General features: G+C 39.5%; 1 protein-coding gene across 1 annotated transcript in view; it reads left to right on the forward strand.

The window, feature by feature from the left end:
- grin2bb (glutamate receptor, ionotropic, N-methyl D-aspartate 2B, genome duplicate b) overlaps positions 1 to 13,452 on the forward strand; it is a 76,955-nt gene that overhangs the window by 23,528 nt on the left and 39,975 nt on the right. The gene's annotated exons all lie outside the window — the stretch shown is intronic.

Below are 13,452 nucleotides of genomic sequence, written 5' to 3' on the forward strand. Positions count from 1 at the left end.
AAACTGATAGCATTAAATGTTATATCTCAATTCGGGGACATTTGAAATGGATTTGAATAGCAGTAAATGAGAATTGCAATTTTTATGTGAATTGATATTTCGGCACACCCCTAATGATAATGTATATTTCTTTTTACTTGGGCTCAATAGTGCTGTTAAGTGCACTGACATCATTTCTGGGGAAGTTCTGCATTGTAGATTAAAAGAACAAGGTATTGACTGAATAGGGTTTCCTTTGCGTTGCACTGCTTCTCATGCAGTCAGAAATGTTTTCTTTTCCATGTTCCGTTTCCTTGAAGGGCTTCTGAGAGTTGTTTTACTCCTTGAGCTACCTGTTCTGCACTACAGTCTTGGAAAATAGCCGACTAATAGATGGGTTAAAGTTGAAATGGCCTCTTTGAAATAGATTGTGTTGAAACAGTCTCACTAATGCAGCCTTGGTAACCCATACAAAATACAAGGCGAGTCCTGTTTTCCTATCAGCTTAAACTGTTCTGGTTAACAAGCTTTCATTCCCTGTGCAACATTTTGGGTTTGAATGACTTGATGTCAGTAGTGGCGGGGCATCTACTGTAACAATGGACGATTGAATAGGGCACTTAATTGCTTCCTTATTGTGGTGCGCACAGTGACAATAGAGGTGATTGTTCACTGTGCATCACATGTTTGTAAATGAGCTTGACATGGTTTCAAGACAAAGAGATTAATTGGCCCTCATTAGACAGTCATTTGATTACAAGCCAGTAGCCGGTGGCGCTCAAAAGGAGTCCTGGGTTCTTTTACAGAGTCAAATTGGAAGGCCCTGCTGCTGCTCGTGCTGCTTGAGAATGTGTTAGAAATATGATTTTCAGTAATGCAAAAGATAAACGAACAAATGCATGATGCAATTTAATAAGCTTTTTATTTTTGCTTACAGTAAAAGGCGGAGTAAAACTGCCTAAAATGTGTATATGATTGCACAACTTCAATCTGGCTTAAGTCATGTGAGTTTATGATTTATGATTCTTTTTTTCTGTGGTCTCTTGTGCTTTTCAAAGTAGGTTAGATTTGCAAACCCCTCCATGTGCAGGCTGAACATTTTGATTGTGAATTATTAATACAAATGATTTTGAATTAAACATTTATATATCTTCGCAAAGGATATATTTGCTTGTGTCTGATATTCTGAGTTTTTGGACTATAACTGGGACGATCGGACCTCATGTTATTAACCAAATGGTCAATTTACTTACTTAGATACTATCTTTACGGCCTGAAGACAGCAAGGATAGGCTCCAGCACGTCTGTGACCCTCGTGAGGATGAGCCATCAAAATGGATGGATAAACTTAGTGTCTCCCATTTCACTCGGGTAGCATACTTGGCCACTCTTGGCCACCCCTCAGTCCAAATCACCAATTTGTTTGCATATGCCGATACCGAGTCCCGATTTGATACCTCGGCAACATATTGAGAACAAAAAAAAATGCATCCAAATTGTCTTTTTTTTAATGTTTTTTATTTTATTTTACTTGAAAAAAAATTACAAAACCTTTTATATGGCTAGTGAAGCAGCGGTTTAACTAGAGTAGCATACAACACTTACACTTTGCCTCACTGCCTGTATTTACTTCCAATTTATTGGGTTGGGTGGAAAACAGATACATACTTAGTTTCTTTTGTCAATATTTGTTTACTTTTCTAGTCCTTAAAATGAAATAAATAAATAAATTCTTAACCCTGATCTTTTTTGTTTGATTTTGATCAGCTGAAAATTACGATCTGGCCCGATTTCTGATCACATTATCAGGACCTGCTTGTTCCTAAAAATAAGTACTGTATTATTATTGGCGATAAGGGGCCCCAAAAAAACACATTTTGCTGAGAGCCTCATAGAAGCTCAGGCCAGCCCTGTTAATAACTGACCAAATTCTTAACAATCATTGAAATCCATTCTGCTAAGTTTCAAACCAATTTTAACCTAATCGAACAAACAAGAATTTCTTTTACCGAAGTTAGTTATTTAAAGCATCTTCCATTTTTGCATTTAAATACTAAATACTGTTCTTGGATCTGAATTGTCCGCATAACGGATGTTTCAGGCTTCAGTAATGAGCAGCAGAAGAGAATTTCAACTCTAGTTGTATGACATATCTTTTCCTAAATTAAAATAATTACTAAGGACGTTCACTCACGCACAACCAGGAAACATTTGTGCACAATGTCCTATTTTTTATTATTATAGTTTGTATTAGTATTTACAGTAAATGCAGCCACTCTCACGCACGCACGTCCACAAGAGACAATCCCATTGCAGGAGTGAATCATATTCCGCCGCTTCTCCAATCATTTCCTGGACAGAAATAGCAACGTGTCATTCAATCGAGTACATTATAGGATGTTTAAAATGGGGTAAATGAAGCGAAGTCTTTTGAAACAGGGTCATTGATAATTAAACAGCTGATTATGAGATTAATTAACTGTGTGTGCATGTGCGTGTGTTTGATTTGAAACACGGTTGCGGGTTCACGCTGGGAGAGATTGACAGCAACGGCAGCGCTCTGACTGTGAGAAGGGAAGATAGCGGCTGGAAGATGAAAGGAGGCGAAAGACGAGTGTGATGAAGTGGAAAAGCTGATTGTTGCCGGGCGCCATGTGCGTGTTGCCGTTTTGTGAGTTCAGCGCTTGCCTGTTTTGTCACGTGAGATTCTCTCTTGCTCTCTATTTCGCTCTCACTGCCCCCCATCCCTAAACCCCCAAATCCAATCCTCTCCCACCAGAGCTTGTTGAGTGTCGGGCCGATATGTTGCTCTTCCCCTGCAAATCTAATTGGAGACGGGCTTTCATAGACATGACATGGAGATGAGTTGCCAAATCCTTTCAGGCCCTCAGCACTGTACACTGACGCAGCAGAACAATCCCCGACAGTCTTAATAGCTCTATGTTCAAAAACAAAAACAAAAACAAAAAATTGGGAAGTAGAAGTTGCACTGTCTGATCTTAGTGTCCAGCCCTTTATCCAAAAGTGGGAAGGACACTCACACATTTGCTGCTGTCAGCTACTACTTACATGCAGACACTCACACATGAACTCGCAATTGTTTGAGCCCACTGATATTGCCACATGCTTCACAAAATGTCCAACCCTCCTTACCGTTTCCTCTTCTTTGTCTCCGTCTGTGATATTCATGCCATTTTTGTGTTTCGATGAAATGTATAATCAAAACACCATTTACAGTTTTTCCACCGTAATCTTTTGGGTTAATGTGAGGTAGCTAATCTTTTCAGGTGTAGCGAAGAGGTGCTGATGGCAGCATTTTTTTGATGGTCCACCTTAGTCACCTTCAGTCTGTGGTGGGGCTAAATAACTTCCCGGTTCACAACTGGTTATGTATATATGCAGTCGAATTTAGGGTTTATGTAGCGGTCAGATGCCCACATGCAAATTGGGTTGTTTATTGTTCTACCCCACGATCGTTCATGCTTTCTACGGGAATAACAAAACACATTCTAATCATGCCACTGAAGTTTTTTTTTTTTTTTTTTTTTTCGCCCGAGCGCTTATGTGCTGTCTCTGAGAATGGAGTCCGATATCCGAACACGTTTTCTCACGTATAATGTTGTTAGAAACAAATCTCTGACTTCATTGCAATTTCCCTGCAGTTTCTAACTGTATGTGTAACTTTAACGCTAGTTTTGACTTGAGTAGCATTCAGGTGTATTGTCGACTCATTTCAAATTTCCTGCATACGTGAAGAAAATTGTTTGTAGAGGCAGGGCAACAGTCTGTCTGATGTAGAACCACATTTTCTGTTTTTTAAAACAGGTGTGTGCTTGTTTGAACCACCTTCGATTCACTGCGACTAGCACTGACCCATTGAGGTGATGAAGCACAAAGGGATTACATCAGATGTGGCGTACTTCAGGGAACGTTGATGAGACCCTAAAGTTTGTGTTACTAAGCTAACTGTGGTTGGTTGCACAGCATCTGCGCAAAAGTTGAATAATGCTTCACACAGTGATGATTGGCGCACGGCGTAACGTCTGCATATTCAGCACGTCAAGACTATTCTGAGCGTGTTGAAACTTAAAAGCTACGTTTGATGTCACTTGTTAGGACGTGAGAATGAAGTGGTGGCAAGATGTAAGAGAATTTTTATCAGCAAGAACCACTGAAGTGACAGGACTTTAATTGGTCACAATCTGCTCCATGGAAGTGTAGACTTCAAAGTACATCAGCCACCGCCCTTTTTCTGACCTTCAACCTGTTTTTAGTTAAAATGTGTTGGGAGATGAAAACAGAAGGACATTTGGTGAGTTTGTGAATGTCATATTGCAAGGAAAGGGAATTAAATTGCCAGAGTAATAATATGACATACTCGTAGAGAAATTTCCATTGGGTTCTCAGACCTCTGTCCTTGAGCCTGTAATACGGATCCTCGTTGGATTATCATTGATGAGGGCTTTCAAGTTCAAAATATGGCAGCGTTCTTTCATTGCGAATAACAATCAGACTTCAATTATACTTGTTCATATTCTTGTATGGTCCTCTTATGTTAATGTTAAATTAAGCTATTCGAATATCTAAACAACTATATACAGAACAATGGTTATGATGGATGGTTCATCAAGAGTATCAGTCCTAACACGATGCTCTTTCAGCACTGTAATCATTTTTAATGTTGAGAGTTTCACATAACATGATATGAGCTTTGTCATTGTCAGAAATTTTTTGCTTTGGCATGTCAGCAACAATTTGTTGAACAAGAGCCGTTTATTGGAAGTTAGCTCATCTCATCTCACTTCACGAGCAGCAAGCAACTTGACAAAGTGAGCAAATCCTCGGGGAAAAAAAATAGGCTTCAAGCTTTTTAATGCTGCACCCATTTGAAATTTACTGTCAAACTCATCACAATGTAAAAATAATTGATCATTGTGTGGCTTTAAATTTGCCTCACTTGATGGTAATATTTAATGAGAAATGCCATGGACGAGCAAAAGAACAACATCAAGGTGGCAGTTATGATCCAATAAAGGGATAGTGGGTAAGATTTAGACCGTTTTTCTTTACGGACAGCAGGAGTGCATTTACCATTGTCCGTAGCTATAACAGATATGGCAGCCTCCGGAGTGCAACTCCCCATGTAATATCATTTGATGATAACGAGACCTATGATTATAATTCAAACATACTGTTGGCTGTTAAGAACACATTTGTTTGCAATTTTTTGAAATTTATAATGGTTTATTCATTTTTAATGAAAAATCTTACACATCCCTTACCTTTAAGAGATGACTATATGTGAACAGAAATGGTGTATCAACACATGTAGACAGACAACATGATAATACATTTTTACTTGTGTGACAATACATTTTTGCTTTTGTTCTCTGTGAAAGCAACTAATATTAAGGAAGATTGCCTGTCACTCACCGTGGATGAGTAAACACTCTTGTTTGGCTCCATGACTTTATTGTATTGCCGCCCCCAACACACACACAGTAGAAATGATTTATTTCTTTACATTGTATTCAGCTGTCACTATTTTGTACTTTATAGAATAGTGTTTTCGGGTGGGTGGTTTGGTGGAGCAGTGGTTAGCATGTCCGCCTCACAGTTCAGGGACCCGAGTTCAAATCCACCTTGTTCCGGCTTTCCTGTGTGGAGTTTGCATGTTTTCCCTGAGCCCGCGTGTGATCTCTCCAGGCACTCCAGCTTCCTCCCACACTCCAGAAGCATGCATGGCAGGTGTATTGGACGTACTAAACTGGCCTTAGGTGTGATGGGGTGCGAGAATGATTGTTCGTCTCAACCAGTCCAGGGTGTCCGCTGGCTACCCGCCCAAAGTCAACTGGGATAGCCACCAGCAATCTTGTGAGGATAAGCGGCTCTAGAAAACGAATGGATGGATGTTATAGGGTGCTATATTTTCCTCCTAAAATATAAAAACACCTTAGAAAACAGTTGTTTTTTTTCCTGGGGGTTGAAGGAACTGATTATTGAGATTTGGGAATGATGATTTCAGATGCTAGTGTTTTGAGTTATGAGTGTGGTTGCTGGGCGGATTGAACCCATATCCCAAGTCATGACTGTTGGTGAATGTTCTCGCTTGTACACAACAAAAACTGGATTGTCTTTTTTTTTTAAGATCATGCCATTTGGATCATTCTAACTTTCCCAGAAAGGTTTAGATTGTATAGGAAGGTTTAAACACACATACACATACACCCGCACAATCCTTGTTGGACATTAATCTGTCACACTGAGCCATCAGGAGACTTTAGCGCATGACAGGCTCAAAATCAGAACACGGCAATAATCCAGTCAGGATGAGACGAAGGAGTGGATTAACATTAAAAGGCGTGTATGGAACAGATCACTATCGTAGTCCCTGTCTTTGATGTGCTGATGAAAAGGACGCGCAGAATCAAGTGTACTTGCGAACCTGACACTAACTAGCTGCACACTGCACAACCAGAACAATGGCTTTTTTTTCTTTCAATATCCTTTTCATCAGCCATTTGCAAAGCTGACTTTGTCTTTTAGCACAATGTCATCCGGATATTCATGATGCTCATAAAGCATGGTCATAAAGCAATTGAAAACTGTGGATTCATGTCATGTTGATGCTACATTAACTTGGAATAAAGAGAATACCACTTCTGCCTTGTTACAAGGCAGTATAGGCCAAAAATTTGGTCTCGTCTTCTCATTTAATGTGTTTTCTTTATTTTCATGACTATTTACATTGTAGATGCTCACTGAAGGAATCATAACGATGAACGAACCCATCTGGAACTATGTACTTTAAAAAATCCAGTGAAAATATTGAAAACATGTTCTCTACTCTGGTTTCTTCAAATTAGCCAACCTCTTCTCTAATTCCTCCTTTGCACACCTCGCATTCTCTCGATAATCTTCAAACCTGAGATTGTTTTCACTTCACCAGTGTGCCTTGTCAGGGATAACTGGTGGAATTTCTTGCTTTATCAATGGGGTTTGGAACATCAGTGGTGTTTTGCAGAACTCTGTTTGATATGCAGACAACAGCCCAATAGTCCAACTGTTAAAATTCATATTAAGGACAACTGTTGAAATATGTATTATGGCAAGATAAAAAAAAAAAAAAAAAACGTGTGGCCACCATTGTTTTAAGAAACTGAATAAGAAGCTGTGGCCAAATTTTTGGCTAGTACTTTACGTCCGCACTATTGTTGGATCAGCTCTGACTGGCATCAGTTACGCATATTATTCATATGATACTAATTTTGCGAAACAATCAAATGATCTCAAGAGATAATGTCTAAGAGATAATCTGTGGAGCGCCAATTAAATTTCCAGGATGGTGGTTTTGTTAGCACAATTATTGATTACCGGTAATCTTTTTTGGGGGTAAAGAGGCTTTGCAATGGCCAATAAAGATCTTTTTACATGGGGAAGAGTATATTTTTCAGAATGTTCAACCAGGGGCATGATCCGAAAAAGAATTGTTTTGCCCTGTTGAGGGTCTACTGACTGCTGAGTGTTGTTCTAGTTAGGGAAATCTATTTCACAAAAATCTATGACCTATTTTGAAAACAAATTGGAACCAAGCCATTCAATACAAGCTTAGGAAAATAAGAAAGCAGGAAAATGAAGTGACAAAGCACTTTGTTGGCCTCATGGTATAATTACTCTGTGCATGTACAGTAGGTGCCTGAGAGATGCCGAGAAAGAGTAAATGGGCTCTAACTGTGCCCTATAGGATTCACACAATCATGACATAAAACTAATGAAGCTGCAGAACATGATCCAAAAAAATTCTGCATACAGAGGGAATGGATAATAAGAATAGGAGCAGGTCACAAGTACCAAAGAAGAAATGTGTCACTGTTGCCATTTGGGTAGTGTATTAGAATAGCAATAACAGGTTATGAAAGGAGAAAGCAGAACAAGATGATACATTGTAATCTGAGAAGGAGTAGATGAAGTAAGTGCTGTGCTTTTGAGCTCTGTGAATGGCAGGTTTTTGTCTGATGAGTTATTACACCACTCGTCTCTCCTTTTCGACAATCAGAAAAAGCGATAGCAAGAAAACAGTGCGGACTTAAAGGGCTGAGCCGGTAATGGAATGAGTATGTAGTTGAAAGGAAATGAAAAGGCAGCCGACTAAAGGAAGCGTGTGCGTGTGTGCGTGCGTGCGTGTGTGTGTGTTGTGCGTGCATATGTGTGCAACGTCACTCTGGCTCAACATGTCACCAAGAGAAAATACAGAAAGGTCAGCTGTGACAAGACTATTGATCCCGCAGGACAATTACAAGAGCTAAATCATTGTGAGGAAGTCGTGCTACATACGCTGCTTCGACATGCAGTGACAAATGGACATTCAATCATGCACTTGTACCCAAACTCATTTTGTACTTATGACATTGTTCTTTCAGTTCCTTCCCGGAGCTTGTGATCTTAGGCGAAAGTTAGAATATAATGGAGAGAGTCTTCTTTTGGATCCGGCCTGTCTTTCACAGTGCCACAAATTAATCAATTTTCTTTAACAGGCTTTAACAAACAAACTTGTGCTGCTGCAACATTTAGTTTCTACCATCAGGAGCAATGGCGCAGTTTTTTCCTGTCAATGACCAAATTTCCATTGATCCTTCCATATCTGTGGCTGCAGTCATAGTTGAGTGCTTTGCATTTATGTGGCAGGCTTAATTTGACCTGTGTAACGAGTAAAACAAGAGGCAGACCCACACAGAGACTGAACACATAGTATCAAATCAAAGACTTTATTACTATAAAAAGCACTTACCAGGTGAGGACAAAAACATGTAAGAAAAGTAACAACAAAAGAAATGAAAGAAATGAAATGAAAAAAACAACACCAAAAACCCGAATAGTTGAAATTCAGGAAAAAAATAGGAGAAGGAATAGCCTGATGCATAAAATCAGACCCGAGCAGCATATAGAAAAAATAAATTTTGAAATAAAAAATGAGATTCTGGTTACAGAAAATAACCCTTTTTGTAAGTAATTGATTGCCATGAATTATTTGGTAGTGACTTAAGAGAAAGGTAAGAACTGGCCAGAAAAACACAAAGAAAGAATTCACAGATTAGCCTTTTGTCATTTAGTCTCTAGTGGAATAGCAGGGATTGTATAACATAAGTAAAAAATAATAAGTGTAAAAAAGGCATAATTAAGAAAAAAACAACATGTAAAAATCACACCGAATTACCAATAGCACAACCTCCCAAATTGTGAATAAAACTGTCATATAGTCAGAAAAATGCAGTACTATGGAATTGCAGAAACGTCTTTAAAACATAATAAACTTTTAGGACATGTCTCAATATATGAAGAAAATTATTAAACAATACTAGGAGTCCAATAGATCACCAACAGAATTATGCAAATAAAGCAGAGTGGCTCTAATGACTACAGTGATACAAAGAAGTGTAAAATGGCTGAAAATGTCACACTTAAGTTAGTGGTCAACCGTGTGGAAAAAATTAATGCCCAAGTGAAAAGATGAAATGGGGAGTCCATTGGTTTTGGTCAGCATCGTTTGATGGCACCTGCAAAAATGGATTTGGAAAAGGGTGTCCAAGGTGGAGTAGAAGAGAGAATATTAGCTGATGTTAACACATTTGATTCATGGCCCATCCATGATCTAGCCTCATGAAAGACTTGGTTTTCTCCCAGGACAAAAGCCACAATAACTAAACTCTCAAACACCGCTTGAGAAAAGTGCTCCACGGTCGATGCAAATCATGCATTAATTCTCCCTCAATCCGCTTGTACAACCCCCACCACCTTTTTTTTTCACGCTGCCAATCCTTTCACCCTCTCTTGACACTGCTGTGTTGGCGCCTCATTACCGTGAAAAGTAGGTAGCAGATCATTTCTGTCCCTGTGGCAGAAATGGAAAAAAAACGGGAGGTAGGGGGTCCGATGTGATGTATTGTGCCTGATGAGCACTCACTCTCCTGCATGATTCACAAGGATGATCGAGTATCCAACGTGGATGCGTGCATACATGTTATGCACATGCATGAACATCAACATTTTATTGTGTTTTGAGCATGCCATGTATGTATTGAGCTGAGTATCCACTTTTGCACCCAAGTCCAAAATGATTATGATAATTGGGTGTGATCAATAGTCAAATAAAGACATTTAAAAAGAAACTTTAATTGGGTCAGATAACTGTCTGTCATTTAACTTGGCACAAACTGTAAATAGTACCCTAGCCAAGTATCCGCTGTATAAACTTTGATATCAGCATGTTTCTTTTTCAATCTAAGAAGGAAGGTTTATCTCCAGGTATGATTTATCAGTCATGATAATGTGAAAAGGTAAAAAATTGGACTGATGAATGTTTTAAGCTGCTTTGACCGCAGTTTTTGCACCTTGGTAGCCACACATTTTTTGCCTAGTTAAAAGTCACATAAAATATCAACTTTTATCCAAATACTTTTTTTGCATTTGCATTCAGTCACAGCGGATTGTGTGACAGCAAGACACACCCAAATTTAATTGCTATATTTACAAACAATTTGCATTAAAAATTACCTTCATTTAGCATCAGTAGGTTAATATTTCAAGCAAGACTAGTAGATTGTAGGATGTTGGATTCTGAAAAAGTAGATCTTGGAGCAGATTTTGGGCACCCCTGGTTTTAACACCTCTCAGGGCACCCTCATGATCTCTTGTGCAACTATGCCATGGAATTATTTTTGATACATGCCAATCTCATTTCCATCCATTCGCTCTTCCGTCTGTCCATCCATCCGTCCGTCCGTCCATCCATCCATCCGTCCATCCATCCATCCATCCATCCATCCATCCATCCATCCTTCTACATACTTTTGGCAAGAAGCTGGGACTTTTGTAAACCCTGGACTGGTTCGGTCACTAATTAAAATATGCAATCAGTGCGACCAAATACAAATTCCATAATGGTGTCTGACCATATGACTGACACTAAAAATAGCATTACTTTACCTTATTAGGATAGCTGAGAGAGAATACTAGAGGTATTGGATGACATTAATTTGTACAGGTTTACTAAATGAGGTGTGCAGTGAAGTGCTGCATATAAGCTTCGGGCAAATAGGCGCAGTCATTCTAGTGATTTTCAATTTTCCAGGACGGTTGCAGTTGTTGAATCCTTTTAGTCAAAGCATTCATCTTAACAATTCATTTTATTTGTATAGCACTTCTCAAAGTCTTTAATGGTGCTTCATCTTCTGCTCTTTATATGAGATTGCATGTATATGTAGGTATTTTTGCCCAATGTAGACACTCTTTCACTGTGCCTATGTGGAGTATATCTTCATAAGTACACCGGTCAAAGAAGCAGTGCGCACACTTGGTGTGCACAACAGCAAAAACAGCAGTCAATGTTGTTGCTCCAGTCGTCACCCTCTGTCACACAGAGGACCCCTGACACGATGCCGCTCTCATTACAGCCCCTCTGCCATGTCGCCTCCAGTCACTTACACCTCATGAATAATCCATCTCGACTCCCGCGTCCTGATGAGTCGCTTGGCGCTTTTGACATGGATGGCTGACCCTGCCCTGATTCAAAGCACCAGACGGCGCTTCCTTCTCCTCACACTCCCTCCCTGGAGAAAGGCCTCAATGATGCCTGTTGTAATACTTGTAAAATCTGTCTTGACAATATGGAGTAATTTGACCCTAAAATAGCAACTACAGAACTTTGTCGGTGATACACCGAAGGCAAATGCTGCCTCTATCATTGCCATAGTGAAAAGTGACTGAATCAGGTGGCGTATGAGACATTAACTAGAATGGCACATGCAGTGGTCAGAACAAAATGTAAGGGCTTGCTTAAACCATGTTTCCCAATCTTTATTTAATCAAAGCGCTTATTTTAAATTACACAGGACTCACATTACACCAACAAAAATGTCACAGTTAATGGGGACCCAAAAACCTCTTCCTCCCTTACACACATCTCCCAGGATTTTTCATGCAGGTATAACTATAAAACTTATACATTAACTGTATTGTTATTCCTTCCTGTGTCCATACCTTGGCCGTAGTCGGGGAACATGGAGGGCCGTAGTTGCCCTTGGAGAAACTGCCCTGGGACATCGACCCAGGGTGGAACCGGTAACAGACCAAACATGATAATAGGGAAGCAGAGTTTACACTCGAAATTTCAAATTATTACAACAGCACTGTTTGTAAAATCTTCCCAACTCTTTCTTTTGCCCTCATCGTTCTCATTCAGCCACACGTTCTCACTCTCGTGCGCAATTCACTTGGAAACTGCTGTTGGAGGTACAACAACAACTTGAACAGGACTGGTGAGATCATCTATCAGATCACGGGCACTCCTACAAGTCACGTCATTCGCTACAGGTGCAACATCGACCAATGAGTACAAGTCCTGCCCTTATTGGTTGAAGTCATTCCGGGAGTGAGCTAATTGACGGATTATCTCTCCAGTCTTGTCCAAATTGTTTTTGTACATGTGCATTTGGTTGTCTTTCTGCAATATAGCTTTTTTTATGAAAAATAAAAAACGCGAAGCACTGACGACGTGAAAGATGAGACACAATGTGGCGAGGGAACACTGTATTAGCCTTCTTCAGATTTCATGTAGTATTTTCCTTAGTCATTTGTTATTCAATTAGATTTGGGTCAGTACTTACTTAAATGTTGATGTTAGAAAAAAAATTCCAGTGTTATTTATTTATTGTTAAAAATCTAGTTTTGGTTATGTTCACACTATAGCCTGGAATGACCCAATCCCAACTTTTTTTTTTTTTGCCAGATCCGACTTGTATCTGATCTTTTGATGGCAGTGTCAATGACACAGATCCGCTTTTATTTGATTTTTAAATCTATTACATTTCAGGAGAAATGTAAAAAAGGAAAGGGTGAGACTTTTTGACATGGCATTTTTTTGTAGTGCCAGCAAAGTCTCTCACACTTGCACCAAGCAAGCAGGAGTGAAAAAGAAAGAGACAGAGAGTCAAAATACACCTCGCTCTATTTTCGTTGAGTTGTCTTCCCCTCATCTGCTATTGTTATTTTTGTTTGACCAACCTTCTTGCGCCCTTTTGAGCGCTGAATTTTGACTTTTGTCACTTATATGTTACATGCGAGTCAGATGAATACCACCTGACCATTCAGACTGAAGTCGCATGTCAAAAGATTGGATACGTAAGGGATTTAGTACCACATACGCAAGTGTTGCATTTGAAAAAATCTGAGCTGTGTCCTTCACATTGCCATCACAAGATCAGGCACTGGTCAGATAGGGGCAAAAAAAATCGCAACCGGGTCACTTCAGGCTGTGGTGTGAACCTAGCTTTGGGTATGCTGTACTAAATCCAATACATATCCGATCTTTTGACATGCGGCTTCAGTCGGTACGGCCATGTCGCATTCATCGGAATCACACTTAACAAACAAGCGACAAACGTCACAATTCTCTGCTCAAAAAGGCAGGAACAGATT

This window comes from Hippichthys cyanospilos, chromosome 7 (genome assembly GCF_059441005.1).
Source record: "Hippichthys cyanospilos isolate Australia breed blue-spotted pipefish chromosome 7, RoL_Hcya_1.0, whole genome shotgun sequence".
NCBI classification, from domain to species: Eukaryota; Metazoa; Chordata; class Actinopteri; order Syngnathiformes; family Syngnathidae; genus Hippichthys; species Hippichthys cyanospilos.